The sequence below is a fragment of the Cricetulus griseus genome (genome assembly GCF_003668045.3).
Source record: "Cricetulus griseus strain 17A/GY chromosome 1 unlocalized genomic scaffold, alternate assembly CriGri-PICRH-1.0 chr1_1, whole genome shotgun sequence".
NCBI classification, from domain to species: Eukaryota; Metazoa; Chordata; class Mammalia; order Rodentia; family Cricetidae; genus Cricetulus; species Cricetulus griseus.
Window position 1 is genome coordinate 39,984,583 of NW_023276807.1, and position 22,309 is coordinate 40,006,891.

At 41.1% G+C, this 22,309-nt stretch overlaps 1 long non-coding RNA gene across 2 annotated transcripts in view; it reads left to right on the top strand.

Annotated features, from left to right (window-relative positions):
- LOC103162238 overlaps window positions 1-22,309 on the top strand; it is a 47,491-nt gene that overhangs the window by 22,528 nt on the left and 2,654 nt on the right. The gene's annotated exons all lie outside the window — the stretch shown is intronic.

Consider the following 22,309-nt stretch of genomic DNA (forward strand, 5'->3'; position numbering starts at 1 on the left):
CACCTAAAACAATACCAAATCTGTCCTCTCTCAGTTTTGGGGGGATGGTTCAAGACTTCCCTCACCAGTGCATCAGATCTTGGGCTGGCCAGGTCTCTTACATAAAATGGCATAGCATCTACACAGGACCTTGGGATATCCTCCAGATATGTTAAATCACCTCTGCATTACTTGTACTAACTAATGCAGAGTAGATTCCGTGTAACCCCTTGTTGCATGCTTAGAGAATGATGCCAGCTTTTAAAAGAAGCCCATGCATATTCCGTACAATGCAACTTCGACTTTCAATTATTTTGGATATGATGTTGACTGAATCCAGGAATTCAGAATGTGAAAATAAGGAAGGCCCCCTGTACCCTGTGAGAAGTCATGTCTTTATCAAATGTACCCTCTCTGGCCTGAGGTCAGCCTGGGGTGATAAGATGTAACGTTCACCAGAAAAATTGTGCCAAGTCTTCCAAAACCTGTTAAATTTCCTCTATGAATAGCTTTAAATGCATAAAACTGAAACCAAGGCGAGTCTTACTTACTATTCATATATTTCTAAAAGCATGTTATACTATCACTTTGCCCCTTTTCCCATTATCAGTATAATATCATTAATATCATCAAACCCAAGAGGTATTAGGAAGAAAAAATAACCCAGGAACTCTAGAGTTTATCACATAAAAATAATTACAGGAGTAAACTTTCAGGGACTAGAGAGATGGCTCAGTTTAAAGTACTTGCTGCTCATATCCACTTGAACCCAGATCCAGGAGATCAGACTCCCTCTTCTAGCTTCTATGAGGACTAGGAATGCATGTAATATAGATGGAGTTCTTCTGTGTCCTAGAAATTGCTCCCCAATGTCCACTCAGAGACTTATTAATTATAAATGCTTGGCTGATAGCTTAGGTTTGTCTCCAGCCAGCTCTTACAGCTTAAATCAACCTTTTTTTTAACTCTCTCTTTTTTCAAGACAGGGTTTCTCTGTGTAACCTTGACTCACTGTGTAGACCAGGTTGGCCTTGAACTTACCTATATTAATCTATGTGCTGCCCCAAGGCTCACTTACCTCATCTGTGAACTCCCCATATTGCTTCTTCTGAGTCCAGCTCCTGACTCCTCACACTCCACCCTTATTCTTCCCAGCATTTTTTTGCCCCCCAATCCCAAATCCTACCTAGATATCTGCCTATCAGATTTTTATGAACAATGAAAGCAACACATTTTCACAGTGTACAAAAAGGTTATGCCACAGCAATGTAGTTTCATATATATATATATATATATATATATATATATATATATGCAGCAAACACTCTTACACGTAATACACCTTTTTAAAAAGGAAGAAAGAGCAAATATTCACAATGCACAAAGCCATAGAAACTGCTTGGAAGTATAATGAAGCAAAAGGGACTATCTAACAGACAATATTGTGAGGAGAAAATGCATGGAATGAGTGAGCTTTGCAAGTCCTACACAACACAAGACAGGGCTAAGCTGAACTTATAAACAATATCAATACAGTATTAACAATAAGTCTCCCATCTGAATACTCCAGACTCAAACATGCTTAGCTTCTATTCTATTTTAATTCAGTGGTGGCACATGCCTTTGGTCCCAGCACTTGGGAGGAAGAGGCAGGCAGATCTCAGTGAGTTCGACAGTTTTGTCTATAGAGGGAGTTCCGGTCAGCCAGAGCTACACAGAGAAACACTATCTTGAAAACCCAGAGAGAGAGAGAGAGAGAGAGAGAGAGAGAGAGAGAGAGAGAGAGAGAGAGAAGAGAGGACCAAGGGCTTAGGATGAACCTCAGTGGTAGAGCCCTTACCAGGGACACAAAAAACCTCCTTTGACCCTTAGCTCTGAAATCATGTAGGAAAATTGTATTTAACGTGGCATGTTTAATAACATATTTGATGTGCTAAGGCATGGGGGTTCTCTAAAAATATAGCATTCAAGGCCTGCCATTAAATATTTTAGACAGTCTTTTCAATAATCACTGTGTTAAATAAAACTGCAATGTGGGGTAGATTTATCTTGCTGTGGAGTAAGGGGAAACAGAAAAGGCCACCAAAGAATGAGAACACTAGATGTTTCCTAAAATAGCTATGAAGTGAATGTGTCTTGGTTCAAACAGACATCACTGAGGCAAGACTGCAAGTGATCATTTACACTTGGTTTGAAATGTAAGATTTTAGAGTATAGCTGACAAGGAAAAAACAGACAGATATAAAATAAAGGTGGAGAACAATTGAGGAAAACCTGGCTTGATCTTCAACCTCCGTGTTCATGTGCACACATGTATGGCACACTCACATGTTCATGAGTGTGCTTCTACACTAACAAGTACATATAACACACATGCACATGTACACACACATACAAATGATCCAAGGAATTTTATTTGATATGGAATGTTTCTATACTTTGATATGATAATGAGCATGAGAGGCTCTCTTAAAAAAAATGCATGAGTGCCTAGGTCCTACCATTAAATAACTTAAATGGCCTTTCCCATAATTCCTGTATCAAAGGGAAAAGGAATGCTGGGAAGATTTATCTTTCACAGAGTAAAAGAAATCCTTGCAATGTTAGCATTTACTTCCTTTCACTTTAGTTCTTTCTGTTGAGTCAAGGCTCTGGTAGAAAGAAATGCGCTTATTTATGCTAACTGTCCATTTCCCTCTGGTTTGGGCAGTTTGCCTTATGAGGAGGACACAAATCCAACCAGATCTCAAGTATATATAAATGTTTAATTGATTCAGCTTCTCATTTGAGCAAAGGAGAGTGTCTAATCCATTTTCTGGGGCCCTTTTAATCCACATGTATGTGAAAGTACGGAAGCTCTGTGCTGGCTGGTTTTCTGTCAGCTTGCCACAAGCTAAAGTCATCTGAGAGGAGGGAACCTCAATTAACAAAAGTGCCACCATAATTTCCATCTGTAGGGTATTTTCTTAATTAGTTATTGATGTGGGAGAAGCCAGGCCATTATGGGTGGTGCTGTCCCTGGCCTCTCACTATGAATCTTGCCCTTCCTGGAACTCAGTATACAGACTGGGATGGCTTTGAACTCATGGAGATCCAACTGCCTCTTCCTTCTGAGTGCTGGGAGTAAAGGTGTGAGCCACCACACTTGTACCTAACTTTTTAAAAATTTAATTTACAAAAATTTTACTTTTTAATAGTGTAATATACATAACAGAAAGCTAATCATTATGGCCCTCTTTAAGTGAGCTGCCTGGTGGCATTAAGTAAGACCCCACTGTAGTAGAATCAACACCAGCAGCCATCTCGAGAAACCCTGTTCCTATTAAACAGCACTCCTTTGCACCCCTGCTCCTAAGACACTTGTAACATATTCTACTTCTGCCTCTAAGTATTTGGCTATATGAGCTACTTCATATAAATACACCCATACAGTAGTAGTCTTCTGTATCTGACTCTGCTAGGTTCACCCATAATGATACATAACAGTTGTACATACTGTGGGCTACCATGATGTTTTGATACATGAATACATTGTATATGTTCAAATCAGAACAAACATGTCTGTGTTCTCAATTCAAGACTCCAACCTAAGGAATCCTGTTACCCACTGTCTTAATTAGGGTTAACTATTGCTGTAATGAAATACCATGACCATGAAACTGGGTGGTGGGGGTGGGGAGGTATTTCATTCACAATTCCATATAACTGTCCATCTTCAAAAGTAGTGAGGGCAGGAACTCAAGCAGGACAGGAACCTGGAGGCAGGAGCTAGCTGATACAGAGGCCATGGAGGGGTGCTGCTTACTGATTTGCTCCTCTGGTGTGCTCAACCTACTTTCAGGACCACCATCCCAGGGATGGCTCCACCCACAATGGGCTGGGCCCTCCCACATCAATAACTAATTAAGAAAATGCCCTACAACTGGATCTTATGGAGGCATTTTGTTAATTGAGTTTCCCTCCTCTCTGATGACTTTAGCTTGTGTCAAGTTGACAGAAAAGCAGCCAGCACAGAGCTACAGTACTTCTACACACCCGTGGATTATGGGGCCCCAGAAAATGGGTCAGGCACTATCTTTTGCTCAAATGAGGAATTGAGTCAATTAAAATTTATATATACTCCTTCCTTCAGGTTCTTGCCCTGTTTAAGTTTCAGTCCTGACTTCCCTTGATGAGGAACTGCCATATGGAATCATAAGCTGAATGAACCCTTTCCTCCCCAACCTGCTTTTGGTCATCGGGTCACATTGCAGCAGTAGAAACCCGAACTAAGATAAACCCTCAGTCATCAGAGGAGCTCCTTGGAAGACCAGGGATCATGGGAGCCTCATTGCTACAAGCATCATTGTTTATCCCCATAAGCTAGAGAAACTGTTCCCTGTGCACACTATGCTTTGAATGAAAAGCACTGGGGAAGAATGGGTGGGGGTTCCTTTGCCTATGCAGAAGTCACGTTCTTAAGGACCTCAGAAACACTCCTGATATCTGTGACTTTTAAAAGCTAGAAGAGCCACTTGCAATATTATAAAACAGAGCAAACAATTACTTCGTAAAACAACCAAGTAGAATGGCAGTATGGTAATGTTGCATTTTATAGAATAATACTTCATAGCAATAACAATAAATAAACTTGTGTTGAAATGCCATAGTTAGAAGTTAGGTCAAAGTTAATTCAAAATTGTGGTGCTGTAGTTGTCATCTAGAACCAATATGTCTTAGCATTTGGGTCCATACAACCTAGCATGGATCTCTGTCACTTAGCAGCCACAGAAAATGCCAGCCCATTAGCACAAAGATCTGTGCTAATTTTTATCTCTATGTTTCCACTGAGTTAGAAAGGGAAAGTATAACCTCTGCCAGTTGGTTGTTATACCCCTAATATGTGGGGAGTTTGGGCTTTTTTTTTTAACCTTGGACTGTTTAACTGTCACACATACCCAAGTGAAAAGCAAATGTGTGAGGGAGGGTTTCCTTTGTTGACTGTCACCCATGAGAGCAGGGGCCAACTCAAAAGCACTTAAGTACTTTGTAAATCAACATGGCAGTTAAAGCAACAAACTATGTTTCCCTCCTGAAAACAAGATCTCAGGGATAGTCCCTAGGTCCAGGGAGATGTACAGAGAAAGTCTTATTTGGACCTGCAATGGAAAATCCCTTCCACTCAATGCCATGACTCGTTGACTAGACCAGAGAGCCAACATCCTGGGGCTGCTCAGGTCATGCACTGTTGGTATTTGTGATGGTTTGCCCATCTGTCTTCCTGGGCAGGATAGGTGGGCGGACAAATGCCTCCTGGGAGATCTTTCTGGTACTTTCCTATTATAACAGGGTAAACTTGCTTGTGGGTACTGAGAAAGACAATTGAACAGGATAAGAGTAGAGGTGGAATCTCACTGAGGAAGCAAATCTGTTATTTATCCCTTGATTTAGGATTCTCTAAAGTAACAGATATATGAATTTATTAGATACTTTGAGTAACGTGGTTGAAATAGGAATAATAGCTGTCTCACTCCTGAAGTCTGAGAACATGATAGTTGCTCTGTGGCTCTGGGGGTTAAACCTCAGAGCTTGCACATGCTAGGTAAGTGCTCTGCCGATGAGCTCTCTCTCCAGCCTTATAGTTACTCTTGGGTGTGTTGGCCAGTTTTTTTTTAAGATTTTATTTATTTATTATATACACAACACTCTGCTTCCATGTATAATCTGCACACCAGAAAAGGTCACCAGATCTCATAACGGATGGTTGTGAGCCACCATGTGGTTGCTGGGAACTGAACTCAGAACCTCTGGAAGAGCAGTCGGTGCTCTTAACCACTGAGCCATCTCTCCAGCCCGTGTTGGCCAGTTTTATATCAACTTGATGCAAGATGGAGTCATTTGGTAAGTCATTTAAGAAAATTTCCTGGCTTTCCTCAGACTTATAAGTGAAATGAACCCTTTCCTTCCTACTGTGGAATATCCCTTTACACTGTGTGAATATATGTCGATGTGATTGGCTTAAAAAGCAAGGAGATGAATGTGCCATGTTAATAAAGGTACTGCCACATGACAGAGCATAAATAAAGAATATGGGTTAACTTAAAAAGTAAAGGCTAGTTAGTACTAAGCCGGAGCGATTGGCTATTATTTACAAATATAAGCCTAAATGTGGTTATTTGGAAGCAGCTGCTGGGACTGGAAAACTCTGTTTACACCTCCCTAAACTACATTTGGTCCTAAGTTTGTTTTTTGTTTTGTTTTTATTGCTGGTTCTGTTTGGTTCTATCCTGGGTCTCTGGGCTAAACAGCCTCTGCTTCCTGTCCCTGTAGGTAGTGTTATAGGTGGACTCCCTCTTGTGACATGGGGGTCAAGCTGGACCAGTCATTGGTTGGCCTATCCCATAATTTCTGCAACACCTTTACCCAAGCACATCTTGTAAGCAGGACAAATTGTAGGTCGAAGGTTATGTTGCTGAGTTGGTGTCCCAATACCTCTACTGAAAGTCCTGCCTAGTTACAGGAGATGGCTGGTTCAGGCTTCATATCCTCCATTACTGGGAGTCTTATCTTGGGTCACTTTCATAGATTTCTGGGAGTTTCCATTGCACTAGGTTTCTAGCTCATCCCCAAGATGCTCCCTCATTCCTGTTGTCACTCCCAGTACTCTCTCCCTCCATTCCACACACACACACTTGTTCCCTCTTGGTCATATCCCCACCCATCCCCACTTTCCCCATGATATCTATTCTATTTTCCTTTCCTGGAGATTCATCATTCTCCCTTGAGCTCTCTTGTTACTTAACTTCTCTACGTCTGTGGATTGTAGCATGGTTATTCTTTACTTTACAGCTAATAACCACTTATAGGTTATAACTATATGATATGACCTCAGTCAAGATGATTTCTTTTCAAGTTCTACCTATTTACCTACAGATTTCATGATGTTATTTTGTAATAGCTGAGTAATACTTCACTGTGTAAATGCACCACATTTTCTTTATCCATTCTTTGGTTGAGGGACATCTAGGTTGTTTCCAGTTTCTAGCTATTACAAATAAAGCTTCTATGAACATAGTTGAGCAAGGGTCCCTGTGGTATGATTGAGCATCCTTTGGGTATATGTCAGGAATGGTATAGCTAGGTCTTGAGGTAGAACAATTCTCAATTTTCTGAGAAACATGTTTGCATTCCCACCAGCAGTGGAGGAGTATCCATATCCCCACCAGCATAAGCTGTCACTTGTGTTTTTTATCTTAACCATTCTGACAGGTGTTAGATGGAATCTCATGATTTGCATTTCCCTGGTGGCTATAGATGTTGGACATTTCTTTAAGTGTTTCTCAGCCATTTGAGATTCCTCTGTTCATAATTTCTGTTTTGATCTGCAAGCCCTTTTTAAATTAGATTATTTGATTTGTTGATGTCTAGTTTCTTGGGTTCTTTATATAGTTTGGAAATTAGCCATCTATCAGATGTGGACTTGGTGAAAATCTTTTCCCATTATTTAGGCTGCCATTTTGTCTTATTGACAGTGTCCTTTGCCTTACAGAAGCATTTTAGTTTCATAAGGTCCCATTTATTAATGGTTGGTCTTAGTGCCTGAGAGATTGGTGTTTTGTTCAGGAAGTTGTCTTCTATGCCAATGTGTTCAAGGCTGTTCCCCACATTCTCTTCTATTAGGTTCAGTTTATTTAGGTTTATGTTGAGGTCATTGATCTACTTGGACTTTAGTTTTGTTCAGGGTGATAGATATGGAGCTATTTGTATTCTTTTCTGTGCTGACATCCAGTTAGATCAGCACCATTTGTTGAAGATGCTTTCTTTTTTCCATTGTATAATTTTGGCTTCATTATCAAAAATCAGTATCCATGGGTGTGTGGATTTACGTCTGGGTCTTTGATTTGATTCCATTGACCAACCTGTCTGTTTTTACACAAATACCATGCAGTTTTTGTTACTCTAGCTCTGTAGTAGAGCTTGAAATCAGGGATGGTTATACCTCCGGAAGTTTTTTTATTGTACAGGATTGTTTGCGCTATCCTGTTTTTGTTGTTGTTGTTGTTTTTCCATATCAAGTTGAGTATTGTTCTTTCCAGGTCTATTAAAGAGTTGTATTGGGATTTTGATGGGGATTATGTTGAATCTATAGATTGCTTTTGGTATGTGGCCATTTTTACTATGTTAATACTACTGATGCATGAGCTTGGAAGGTATTTCTCTCTTATGATATCTTATTCAATGTCTTTCTTCAAAGACTTGAAATTCTTGTCATACAGGCCTTTCAGTTGCATGGTTAGAGTTACCCCAAGATATTTTGATTATGTGTGGCTGTTATGAAAAGTGTTGTTTCCCTGAGATTTTTTCTCTCAGCCCATTTGTCATTTGCATATAGAACTACTGATTTTTTAAAAGTTAATCTTGTGTCCAGCCACTTCACTGAAGGTGTTTGTCAGCTATAGGAATCCCATGGTAGAATTTTGTGGTCACTTATGTTTACTATCACATCATTTGTGAATAGTGATACTTTAACATCTTCTTTTCCAATTTATATACCCTTGATCTCCTTTAATTTTCTTATTGTTCTAACTTCAAGTACTGAATTGAATAGATATGGAAAAAGTGGATGGACTTATCTTGTTCCTGATTTCAGTGAAATTGCTTTGAGTTTCTCTCCATGTAGTTTGATGTTGGCTATAAGCTTGGAAGTTTACACCTAAACTATAATTATCCCAAGTCCAAATGCCTAGATGTCAATATAAGAAGCTGCAGAACTAGGGAAAGTGGGCCTTGCATCTCACCTGGGCAGCTCACACTATGGGTGCCAGTGATCCTGCCCTGAGGGCATGAGAGCCGGAGAACTGGCACCTCCTCTTGTGGTCTGCAGCATTGGGTGAGCTAGCCTGGACAGTGCTGGAGAGCTCACCCTAGTGGTGAGGATTTGGGAGAGCAGGCAGGCTGACCAACTCTGATATCACTCAGGTCCAGATCCAGGGCTATGAGTTGAGCCACCTCAACATTCATCCCACCTATGAACTCCTGGAGCATGAGAAGGGTCTGGTCCAGCAGACCCAAAACTGTAGGATCTCCATGACACAGGCAACAACAAGATATCCATGAGAAGTCCCAATAAGGATCCAGAATTGATAGTATAGCAGAAACCAGAGGCCTTGAACCTGAACAATGACTCATTTAATGAACATTTGCAAGTAAAGTTGTATGGACTAAAAGGTATACTGTGCGATTCACTATGACACACTACAGCTTCTATGACAAGATTTTTATTTTATTTTTTTTGGGGGGGAGGTTAAAAGGGCTGATGGTAGATATGAAGGGACTGGAAGATGAGTAGGGTTGGGGTACATGATGTGAAATCCACAAAGAATCAATAAAAAGTTTTTTAATGCACAAAGCAATATGAAACAAAAAAAGAACACAATAAGCAACAACCAGGGCAATATGGCACCAGAGCTCAGCTATCCTACTACAGCAACCCCTGAATATTCCAACACAGCTGAAGCACCAGAAAACAACAATAAAACCAACTTCATGAAGACAATAGAGGTCATTAATGAAGAAATGAATAAGTCCCTTAAAGAAATCCAGGAAAACACAAACAATAGGAGGAAATGAATAAACCCCCTAAGGAAAGCCAAGAAAAAACAAACAGGTAAAGCAAATGAATAAAATTGATCATGTCCTGAAAATGGAAATGGAAGCAATACAGAAGAAACAAACTGAGGGATTCTGAAGATGGAAAATCCAGATAACTGAACAGGGACTGCAGATGCAAGCACCACCAACAGAATACAAGAGATGGAAGAGAGAATCTCAGGTATAGAAGATACATTAGAGCTGGGCATTGGTGGAACATGCCTTTAATCCCAGCACTCGGGGAGGCAGAGGCAGGCGGATCTCTGAGTTTGAGACCAGCCTGGTCTACAAGAGCTAGTTCCAGGACAGCCTCCAACCAGAAGAAGAAGAAGAAGAAGAAGAAGAAGAAGAAGAAGAAGAAGAAGAAGAAGAAGAAGAAGAAGAAGAAGAAGAAGAAGAAGAAGAAGAAGAAATATTAGTCACAGACAATTAAATCTAAAAAAAAAAAAATCCTGATACAAAACATCCAGGAAACATGGACTCTATGAAAAGACCAAACCTAAGAATAGAAGAAATAGAAGAAATAGAAGAAGGAGAAGAATCCCTGCTCAAAAATCCAGATAATATTTTTTAACAAAATCATAGAAGAAAATTTTCTAGCCTTAAGAAGAACATGCCTATAAAGGTACAAAATAGATTGGATCAGAAAAGAAAGTCCCCTGCCACATAATAATCAAAACACTTAAGCATACAGAGCAAAGAAAGAATAATAAAAACTTCAAATGGAAAAGACCTCGTAACATATAAAGGCAGACCTATTAGAATTACTCCCAGATTCTCAAATGGAGACTCTAAAACCCAGAAGAGCATAAACATGTATCTTGCAGATTCTGAAAGACCACAGATGTCAGCCTAGACTATATCCATTAAAACTTTGAATCATTACAGATAGAGAAAATGATATTCCATTGAAAAATCAAATTGAAATAATATTCATCCACAAATCCATCCCTACAGAAGGTACTAGATGGAAAACTCCATCTTAAGACTAACCACACCCATGAAAACACAGGAAATAGGTAATCTCACACCAGCAAAACCAAAAGAGGTGAAGTGCACACACAGACACAAACACACACTACTGCCACCACTAACAGCAACAACAAAATAACAGGAATTAACAATCAATGGTCATTAATATCACTCATCACTCAATATCAATGGACTCAATTCCCCAGACTAACAAAATGGACTAAAAAACAGGATTCTGCTTCTTACAAGAAATATACCTCAACATCAAAGATAGACATTACCTCAGAATAAAGGGTTGGAAAAAGATTATCCAAGAAAAAGGACCCAAGAAGCAATCTGGCACTGTGGAGGCTGGGAACCGAACTCGGTTCTTGAGAAGAGCAAGTGTCCTTAACCTCTGTGCCATCTCAGCTCCTCGGCTCAGATGTGGTATGAACGAAATCTTTCCTAACATCTGCTGGCAGGTATTTATATAAGGGTTACTTCTACCTGACCTGAAGGCATAGATTTATAATGATGGCATTATAACTAAGACAGATTGAGTCTGTATAGCTATAAATATCTTTCAAGATGGATGAAATATCTTTGTCTTCAAGGTTTTTCTCACTCTGATTTGGAAAACCAGGGCTCTGTTGCACCAACCTGCCGAGAATCGAGCAGATTACTCATATCCCATCATTCTTAAAATAAGTCTTTGATCCTAGGTGACAGGACATGAGTCAAAGTAGTTGGAAATGGAAACAAATCATTTGGCAAAACCCAGTGACCATCTAAGCAGTGCCGAAGACAAACTGAGTATAAATCCTTCTGGTATTCTGCTAAATATTTTTCCTGTTGCATTTGGGACTTTCAGGAAAGACTGGTTTGCTTTTTACAAACAAGGCTGGTGAAGAAACTTGGTGCTAGAGTACTTGCCTGGAATGGCCAGAGCCCTGGGTTGGATGCTAAGAACCACATAAACTAGATGTGGTAGCATATGCCTGTAGTCCCGGAACTAGAGGGGTGAAGGAAGGAAGTTCAGAAGTTCAAGTTCATCCTCGGCTACATAGGGAGGGAGTTTGAGGCCAGCCTGGGGGCTACATGAGACCCTTTCTCAAAACTAAAATTAGATTGAAATTAAAATCCAGGCTCTAGTCTAAGAATGAGGGTGAGCAAAGAGTTGCATTACAGAGCCAAGAATATTGTAGTTGCACAAGACAGAACTATTTTGATATGTCATCTCTTCTAGGGAGAACCACCCTAGAATATTTGGTAAATGTCATTAGTCATCAATTGTTCCCAAGCAAAGCTAGCATTCCTGAACACACAGAAAATTTTTTTTAAAAGAAACAGTGTCCAGTTAAAGTCGAACAAATGTTGCAGCCAGGGGATGCCTTTGCTGACACAGCAGGGTGGGGCGGCTGCCTAATGCTATTTGGCTGGAATAGGGTAACTATTGTCTTGCTAGACTGTCCCCTTCTGGGTCCTTGACTAGACACAGGCTTTCTATGGAGGGCTAGCAAAGACAAATAGTCATCTTTGTAGCTTGCTGGCTTCTCCAACAGTGAGCCCAACATGGGAGGCAAAAAGAAAGCTGGAGGGATGGGGAGGTGCGTATGTGTGATGCGGGGAATAGCTTGGTTAGTAATGTGCTTGTGTTGCAAACATAAGGGCCTGAGTTCAATCCTTAGAATTCATGTAAAAGCCAGGCCTGGTAGTAAGGGCTTACAAACCCAGAACTAAGGAAGCAGAGACAGACAGATCCCTGGGGTTCACCCCACCGAGCCCAAGCAAGTAAGTGAGCTCCAGGCCGGGGGGAGAGGCTCTGTCGCAAAAGACAAGGAGTGTGGTACCTGAGAAATAACAGCCAAGGTTGACCTCTGGTCTCCATAAGTACATATGTGTGTGCTCAAACACACACACATGCATGCACATCCCATGAAGTAACGGAGGAAGGGAGGGTGAAAGGGAGGAAGAGTGGGAGGGAGGGAAGAAAGAAAAACCAGGAGACCCACTGCCAGGACATTTCTTGGGCTGCTCTCTCCCTATCTGGTGGGTCTTCCTCTGCACACTTTCAGAGTCTTTTACAGTCAGGGTTTTTTAGAAGTACTTAGCAACAGGAATAGGAGAATTAGATCTAATCACTTTGGGCCCCCATCATATTTCTGCATTGATAAGTAGGAAGCCCATCAGATTTGAGAGGAAGAGTTTACATTGTCTCTTTGATGTATTTTTCCATTTCTCTTGACTAAACATCAAGAAGCAGCCTGTCTAGTTTGAATGGATGTCTGCTTTTAATGGCAAGGGCATATTTAATCTGATAAGAAACAAGTCTGTCCAGTTTGAATGCCAAGTGTCTCCCACAGGCTCATGTGATGGGGATGTTTGTGAGGCTGCAGGACCTTCAGGAGCTGAGGTGAAACTGAAGGAGGTGATGAGTCCCAAAGGTGACACTGACTTTGGTTACAGCCCCAGGTCCCTCTGTTTCCTGAGCTGCTTCAGATACTCTGCTTCCCCCACCATGAAGGTCTGCATCCCACAAGCCATGAGCCCAATGAACTCCTCCTTGAAGTTGCTTTGGTCAGGCATTAGTCACAGCAGTGAACAAGTCTAATGCTCAGACAACATCCCAAGAGGCTGGCTAATTTTGCATTTCTAGGAAGGGCACAGGGGGAATTCTGATGACTCCATATCCTCAGGCATTACAGTTCTGGTCCTGAGCAGGCTCAGTTCCCTCTGAGCCAGTATCAGATTCCACAGAGGCAAGGCTAACCAGCCAGGTGCTCATAGCTTTTCAGCTCTTTAAAAACAAAACAAAACAAATAAACAAACAAACAAAATAAACCTCCTTGCATCCAAGGCCAAGTCAGAACAGCAGCACCATCTGGTTCTAAAATTCTAGAGTCCGAACCCTGCACGTACTTCTCAAACCCACTCTTAGCTCTTTTGTGTTTATAAAGCACCTTTTAAAATTTTGGCATATTTATTTTGAGAGTTTCATGTATGAGCACTGTAGGTGCATCACATCCCCCCCTTCCTTGTCCCCACAACTCCTCCCGTATCTGCCACACTCCCTCTCAAATTCATGAATTATTCTTTAATTACTACTACATATCTCTGTGTGTATATATGTGAATACAACCTGCTGAGTTCATTTAGGACTGCCCATATATATCTATCTTAAGGGATGACCATGGGGGGCGCTGGATAACCTCTCAGGGGCTAGTCCCTAAAGAAGACTGATCCCCCCCACCACCATTAGCAGTTGCTAATTGCTGTAGTTCATCATCCAGGGTAGGCCCTTGTGAGACTTCCCCCATCCACGCCAGGATGTCAATTGGTAGTATCATTGTATAGGTCTTGTTTAGATGACCATGTTGTTTAGATTTCATGGGTGCAGCTCCCTGCGCATATAGAAGACGCTATCTTATGGCAAACAGCCTGGTCCACTGGCTCTTAACAACCTTTCTGCCTTCTCTCCCACGGTATTCTCTGAGACTTAGATATACAAGTTGTGTTAAGGATGTGTCCTTTGGGGCTGGGCATCTCATAGTCAGTTGTTCTTTGCATTTTGACCATTTATGAGTTTCTTTGAAAGTCTACACCATATATGTGTGTGTGTGTGTGTGTGTGTGTGTGTGTGTGTGTGTGTGTTTGTGTGTGTGTGTGTGTATACACACATATAGACACATATACATACATATACATGTATATGTACATACACACACATATATAAATAAGCTTTGTTGGTCAGGGGTGAGTGCTACACTTTTCTGTGGATATAAGGATAAGTATTTGGCATGAAGTTATAAATTATATAGATTTAGGATAATAGCAATAATAGGTTTTCCTCTGGAATCCATGACCTCACTAGCCATGGACAGTTGACTGGTTTTCATTACCAGGCCTAGATTCCCTCCTGTTCAGCAGGCCTCAAGTCTAATTAAATAACTCTTAGTTGCCTCCAAGATACAAGTGTCACCATTGCACTCTTAGGGATATCTTGCCTTGCTTGCCATTGTTTTTTGGGGTTTTACAGCTGGATAATTTTAACTGCTTTTTTCCCTTGGCAGTTTGCATAACACTATTGAGTTCCAGGAGAGGCACTCCTCAGGAAGGGGCTAGCCTCACATTTCCTCACCGGGAAAGATCCTTCCCTAAGGGAAAACTAACAGTGCCAGGTTTTCTTTTGAAAAGTGCTTAAAAAAAAAAAAAAGATCTTGGGGATAGAGAGATGGCTCAGCAGTTAGAAGCACTTGTTCTTGCAGAGGATCCAAGTTCAATTCTCCAGAATCTACACAGTGACTCACACTGTCTGTAACTCCAGCCCTAGGGGATCTGACACCTTCTTTTGACCTTCACAGATACCAGGCACGTACATGGTACACTTACACACAAGCAGGCAAACACACACATACATATAAAATGCTAAAATAAATAAATCTACTTGAAACAAAGTTTTTAAAGATTTAAAAATTCTTTATGTGTGTGTGTGTGTGTGTGTGTGTGTGTGTGTGTGTGTGTGTGTGTTTTGGGGGGGAGGTGGGGGGTCTGTGTGTAAGTATGTGCCTGTAGGGCAGGTGCCCATGGAAGCTAGCAGATGGTGTTGGACCTCCCAGATCTGTTGAGTTGTGAACTAATGTGGGGGCTGGAAACTGAACTCCAGTCTCCCACAAGCATGGTATGTGTTTTTAATTCGTGAGCCAACTCTACAGCTCCAATTGCCAGTGATCTTGAGCTCAGCCTGAAAGAGATGTAACCATCCCCAGGAAAGCAGGGAAAAGTGGACCAGCCAGATGGTCCAGAAGTCTGGGGAAAGGAAAATAGCCAAGATGATGGTGCAGCCATTTTAACCCTAGTAGACTTGATAGCCTGTCAGCTACTGCCTTTCAAAAATGTAGTACGTCTTATGGGGACTGGGAAGATAGGATACAAAAACTTTGTGGCTTTATTTGGTTTGGTTTCCTATTACAAATTAGAAAAAAATATTTTATACTTAATAGTTACTCTTCAATTCAGTTCATCAATTCAATCTCAATGAATTAAAAAGGAATTTTTATCAACATCTGTGCACAGTAATATTTACTCAGGAATTAAAACCTTTACATGGAAAATGCTCCAACCCAATCACACTGGCTGTTTTCCACTTTCTGCCTGTTGCCCCTACAAGAGACTGCTTACTAAGAATCCCAATCAGTTGATAATCTCTCTTTTGACAGCTAGGCTCAACCCTGTTGGAACTCTGCCAAGACAGCCCTACAGGCCTAGAACAGTAGGCTGGATGTGTTTGGCTCCTGTGTGGACTTTAGTTTCTTGCTGTTTAAATTGAAAGTATTTCCAAACTTAGATCTCAGGTCCTCTGATTTGTGTTCCCAGATCTGCACAGTAAATTAAAATGCGCTGAAGGGGCGGGTCAGTGATGGTGCATGCCTTTAATCCCAGAATTTGGGAGGCAGAGACAGGCAGAACTCTTGAGTTCCAGGCCAGCCTGGTCCACAGAGCGAGTTCCAGGACAGGTTTCACAGCTACAGAGTACCCTGTCTCGAAAAACAAAAGCAAAACAAAACAAAAAGAAGATGCGCCGAAGGACATAAAAAATGAAGGGCAGGGGACTGGAGCCAGGCCTAAGTGGTTGAGAGTGATTACTGCTCTAAATGGCGACTGACAATGATCTGCAAGTCTAATTTCGGGGACTCCAGTGCCTTGTTCCACCATTTATAGGCACCAGGCATGCATGTTCTCTACATACACACATGCAAGCCAAAATGCACATTAAAAAAATAAATATATAAAAAAGAGTAAAAGGAGCCTGCGATGACAAAAGGAGATTCCTCCTAGGTGCAACATTTGGGGCATCTAGAATCTTTGCTGGAATGCTGTAGAATATATAAACGTACAAGGACAGAAACCCACCTAGTCAGTGTTCCAAGTGAATCAAGAGCTGGCTCACAAGGTATCTATCTGTCAATTGTTACTCATTGCTTGCTCAGACTCGGTCCTCAGCTCCTTTGGAGCTGTGTGACTAAGCAGACAGACAACCTCTAAGCTGCTCCCTCCACACTCTATGACTGTATCCCAGTGCATGGGACTGGGACATGTGGTTGTAATGGGATCTCAAGCCGGTGGTTTTATTAGTTCCCATGGCTTATCATCATGAGGTGAATTTACAGATGCAGCAAAGGGCTCTAATTGTGTTGGTCAAAAAGGAAAGTATCCTAAGTGAGTACCCCAGGGTCAGATAAACTCTAGGAGTCCAGGAGGACTCTGAAGGAAGAAAGATTTGGAGTGTGCATCCTCCTGATGGCCTTCAAGAAGCAAATAGCCATATTATGAGTGACTACAGAGTGGGCCTCAAGGCAAGGGTGAGGGTGGTGTAGTTGCTAAGAGTGTCCTTACTGTTAATTGGACTGTTACTTAGATACAGGTACAATTAGAAGCTAATACCTATAGTAATAACCTCAAAGTACTCTTTTCTTTAAAAAGATTTATTAATTATTATTTTTATGTGTATGTGTGTACCTGCATGAGTGTATGTGCACCACATGCATGAAGGAGCCTTTGGAAGCTAGAAAAGGGCACTAGAGCCCCAGGAACTGGAGTTACAGGTATTTCTAGGCTGCCATGTGGGTCCTTTGTAAAAGCAGCAAGTTCTCTGAACTACTGAGCCATCTCCAAAGCCCTAATCCTTTCCCTTCTATAAGCTACAATCTTATGATGAAAGCTGAGAATGTTACAAGGCATTTGTGTCTACTGCCTTTGTTATCAAAGCTGATAATTTCCTTAAGTGTCCCTGCCTAACATTTTAACCTTGTGTGTTCCCTGCTCTAAGCATGCTCAAAATCGTGTTGGACACTTTCCTTCTTTAAGACCTTAAACTGACCATGTTCTGGAATATGCCTGAACCTAAAATGGTTTTCTAAGAGGGATATTTATGGGCTCTAGGAATGAAATTCCCAGGATTCCTTTGTTCAAGGAAGGCATTGCTTTGAAAACAATGTCCATGCTTTATTTACCTGCTACAGATGGTAAATCTTTCCTTAGTGTTTTGTTTTTGGTCATTTTTGCATTAGCTTTGTACTCATCATGATACTGTATTTGCTTAGACTACAACTACAAGGAAATGAATTTTATCAATAAACTCTGTGACCTTAGAAACAGTTTCTTCCTTCATTGGAGCTCCAGATAAGAATATAGACCAGCCCTTACCTTGATTTCAGCCTGGTGAGATATTGAACCCTTCTAAAAACACAATATGAAAATGACACACTAATTTTTTGTTTTTAGGCACTAAACCTTGGCTTTGGTGTTAGCAGTGGGTATGGGCAAAAATGAAGACAACTGGCTTCAATAAACATAGGATAGAAAACTTAAATCTCTCAGGGATGGTGAGCACTGTTTGAGATAAACCTGCTGTCATTCCTTGGGGGGTGGTGGGGGCACTGAGCATTGGCATTCTACTTTCACTGCTTTTTAGTTGGTAGCAGGGATCAAGCTACTCTGGTAGCCCCATGCTTTTCCTGCTGCCATGCCTTTCCAAGCAAGATGAACTTATTCCTCTGAACCATGGGTCAAAATAAACCTTTCTTCCTTTGCATTGCTTATTGTAAGGTATTGGATCACAGCAACAAGACAGGTAGCTAATATACTGTCTTAGTTAGGATTTCTATTGCTGTAAAGAGACACCATGACCACAGTAACTCTTAGAAAGGAAACAATTAGGGCTGGCTTACAATTCAGAGGTTTAGTCCATTGTCATAATGGTGGGAAGCATGATAGCAAGCAGACAGACATGGTGCTGGAGAAGAAGCTTAGAGCTCTACATCTTGAACTGCAGGCAACAGGTGAACTGAACACAATCCTCCAACAAGGCTAGGCCTCCTAATAGTGCCACTCCCTATGAGCTTATGGGGGCCAATTACTTTCAAACTACCACATACACTGACCAGAACATTTAATAATGCACCGTGCCCGTGTCAGCAGATTAAAACTGGGGCTGTCTTAGAAGATTGATAAAAGAATTACATGGTTTGAAACCGCCTATCATAGAAGCTGGCACATAGTTGAGAGCAAAATATATGTTGATATGAGTTTTCCTTACTCCTAACATTTTCAATGGTGGCAAATTTCAGTGCATGTTTAGAATGACTTAGCATGGCTATATAGTACTTTTACAGGCTATTTTTCCATTAATTTATTTTTAAACCTCTTATCTTTAATACTTGAAAGAAGATATCATTACATTAAATTTATGGGAGGCTATTGATTTTGGACAGAGCTCATGCATTAGGCACAACAATAAAGACTGAAATCAGAGTGAAGTCATTCATGCTAAGTACCACATCATCAAATTCAACTTTGAAACTGACCAGTTTTCAAAGTAGCATAAATATAAATATAGCAGCCACCCAAAGGGGGCCAGGTTTACTTGAGCCAACATGCTAAAGAAAGCCCCTCTGTGATAATCCCATAGGGAGAGGTAAGTTGAAATGACCAATTTCCCATTTTGTTCCCTATTTCTTCTTTCATTGGTCCTTTCCAGCCTTCAAAGCCAACCTCCTCTGTTCAGCTGCTCAGGGTGACAAGCACAGATATAACAGGGCATAATTCATGGATCCCCCATAAAACCAAATTCATCTTTAAATGGAATTTTGTCTTTAGATGGTATCATTGCCTCCAATTGAGAGATACAGAAACTAGAGTTCAGATCAGAGAAGTGTTGGCCAGCTGGGGGGATTCCAAACCTGGTATTACCCAAACCACATGAAATGCAAGGAGAGGGAGGAGAGTTGAAGACTTTTTCATTTCTGAGTCAAAATGAACTGTGAGTGTGTTTTGAAAAAAAAAAAAAATTCTTAGTAATGGTTTATCTGTTAGTTTCACATGCTGAAAAATACTTGTCAGACAAACAATTTAGTTAGAAAACATGGATGGATGGATGGATAGATGGATGGATGGACGGACAGACGGATAGTGTGATGTTTGTTTTCAATTGTTAACTTGGCAAGATCTAGACTTACCTGGGAAGTCTCAGTGTCAGGATTGGTTTGGTGTGTGGGCATGATTGTGGAGGATTTTCTTGCTTGGACTAGTTGAGATGGGAAGACCCATCTCAAATGTGAGTGGTACCATTTCATGAGCTGGGTCCTCAGCTGACTGAAAAGGAGGGAGCTGAGAATGCATTCATGGTTCTTTGCTTCTGACTGTGGATGCAGTGTGACTAGCCACTGTGACTGCCATGCCATGATGGTTGTAACCTTGTACTGTGGGCTGAGATAAACCTCTTTCCCCTTTAAGTTGCTTTTTTTCAGATTAGTTCTATCTGACAGGAAAAGAAACTAATAGATAGATATAGATGATAGGTAAATAGGTATGTAGATATAGATAATAGGTAGGTAGATACATAGATATAGAGGATAGGTAGATAGATAGATATGGATAGACAGACAGACAGCATTTTGAAATTCCTTAGCATTTATTTACTGTAAGTTATGCCTCTCTCCAGGGAAGCATCATTGCTGATCTGAATTTAGTGACTTGAATGGAGAGTTATATCCAGGCTCAAGCATGAAGTTGAGAGGGACTGATGATGGCTGGTAGATAAATGTTCACAATAACCGTTTACCAGTGCCCTGTTGAGTTTGTAGAAGCTAATGAAGAGAACCTATGATGAGTCATCTTTAAATTTTAATAAGTCTAAGAATATGAATATATTCACGTGGCCTTGAGGTTATAACAGTGGCCACCCCTTTGAAAGTTGTCCTTTGCAAAGTTATGTCTTCTGCTTCTTCTTCTTCCTCTTCTTCCTCCTCCTCCTCCTCCTCCTCTTCTTCTTCTTCTTCCTCCTCCTCCTCCTCTTCTTCTTCTTCTTCTTCTTCTTCTTCCTCTTCTTCCTCCTCCTCCTCCTCCTCTTCTTCTTCTTCCTCTTCTTCCTCCTCCTCCTCTTCCTCTTCCTCTTCCTCTTCCTCTTCTTCTTCTTCTTCTTCTTTCCTGAGACAAGGTTTCTCTGTAGCTGTGGAGCTAGTCCTGGAACTCACTCTGTAGACCAGGCTGGCTTCAAACTCACAGAGATCTGCCTGCTTCTGCCTCCCTAGTGCTGGGATTAAAAGGGTGTGCCACCACTGCCCAGCAATTGCCCAGAATTCTAAATTCAAAACAAAACCCATGTCTAAATGAGTAAGATGGTAAATGCAATTCTAAATATTCTTTCCTTAGTTTTCCAGAACCCAGAACATCTGTTGACCTTGAAGATACCATGAGGATATGCAAATTCCCCTTCTTAGGGTTTAGTTTTGTATGTCATGTAATACAAAACAGAAATTATTAGTTCTACCAGGTTGCAGTCCATTGTTGTGTTCTAGTGGGAGAAGAAAGAAATGAGAGACACACACACAAGCGACTCAGCTTTGCTCCTTACTGTAAAGGTACAGGCTATTGTGCCCTCAAGTTTCTCAAGACAGAACTTTGGTCATGATAGCTTGCTCCACCCTCCAGGGTCCCAGCCCTTGAAGAAAACAGATTCCTTTGCACCAAGTCTCGTCTCCCAATCATTAGATTTTGAGAGGTAGGTGGGTGGACCTGAGAATGGCAACAGGTTTAGTCTGTCTTTCTCATTGGGTAAACCCAAATGCTGTTTTGGATAAACTATTTCAACTTTTCTATTCCGCTCTGTGATTGATGAGGGGAGAAGGGACCAGGGACCAGCTGGGATGGGAAGAGGACATGGATAAGGCAGGTTACAATTTTGCATCGTGCTAGACATTCAAATAAAACACAGGGTATTTGAATGGAGTGAATATCAGAGATGTTCCCTGAGAGTTCCTATTAAATTATTTCCTCTTTTCTCTCTTCTTTCTTTCTTTTTTGTTTTTTTTTTTTTTTGAAGGTCTCTCTCTGTATAGCCCAAGATGACCTTGGTCTTGCAAGTGTGCCCCACAACTCCTAGCTTCATATTAAATTTCTTATATATGAAGAAACAATATTGGAAAACAATTTTTTCAGATACATACCAAAGTTGGTTCAATATTGATAAAGTGGCAGAAAATAAAATTGGAAAGATGGAGTACGTCTTGTATATGAAAAACTTTTAACTATTTAAATCATTTAATTTTTATAGCAGGCTGGGTTGGATCAATGTCATATATACACATCAGGAAAATTGAAATCATTTCCCATTCCATGGTCTCAAGCTTATGGCAGGAGATGAGGGCCATGGAGCTGAGGAGAAAGTAGGAAACGAGGAAGGCATGGCAAGACAGGGAAGGGATACAGCATGGTTTTGGTGCATAAACTGTACTCACCTCTCACACCAGCAGTTGGTGAACTCATCCCATAGACGAGAAACTGTAAATACAAACCACCTGCAAATCTTGTTCTCATTCCTTCCCTTTGGATTTGCATCAGGGGATGGTTAATCTTTATTGTCAGCTTGGCTGGGTTTAGAATCACCTAGGTGAAATGCCTTTGTATGTGTTGGTGAGGTGCTTCCAGAAAGCATTGAGGAAAAGACCCACTTGGGACATGAGTGGCCTCAACCTGTAAACTGAGGGGCCCAGATTGAATAAAAGAGGGGGAAGGGGAAAGCTAAGTAGTTGTTGGCATCCCCCTCCCTGTTCTCGTGCACAGGTATGAGGACTCATAAGCACACACCTAAGCGGCCATGAACTCCCCCATGACCTCCCCCAATTTTCTTGCCAGTAATCACTACCTTCTTGATTCATAGCTCTAATGTTAAGAGCATAAGCAGTATTGC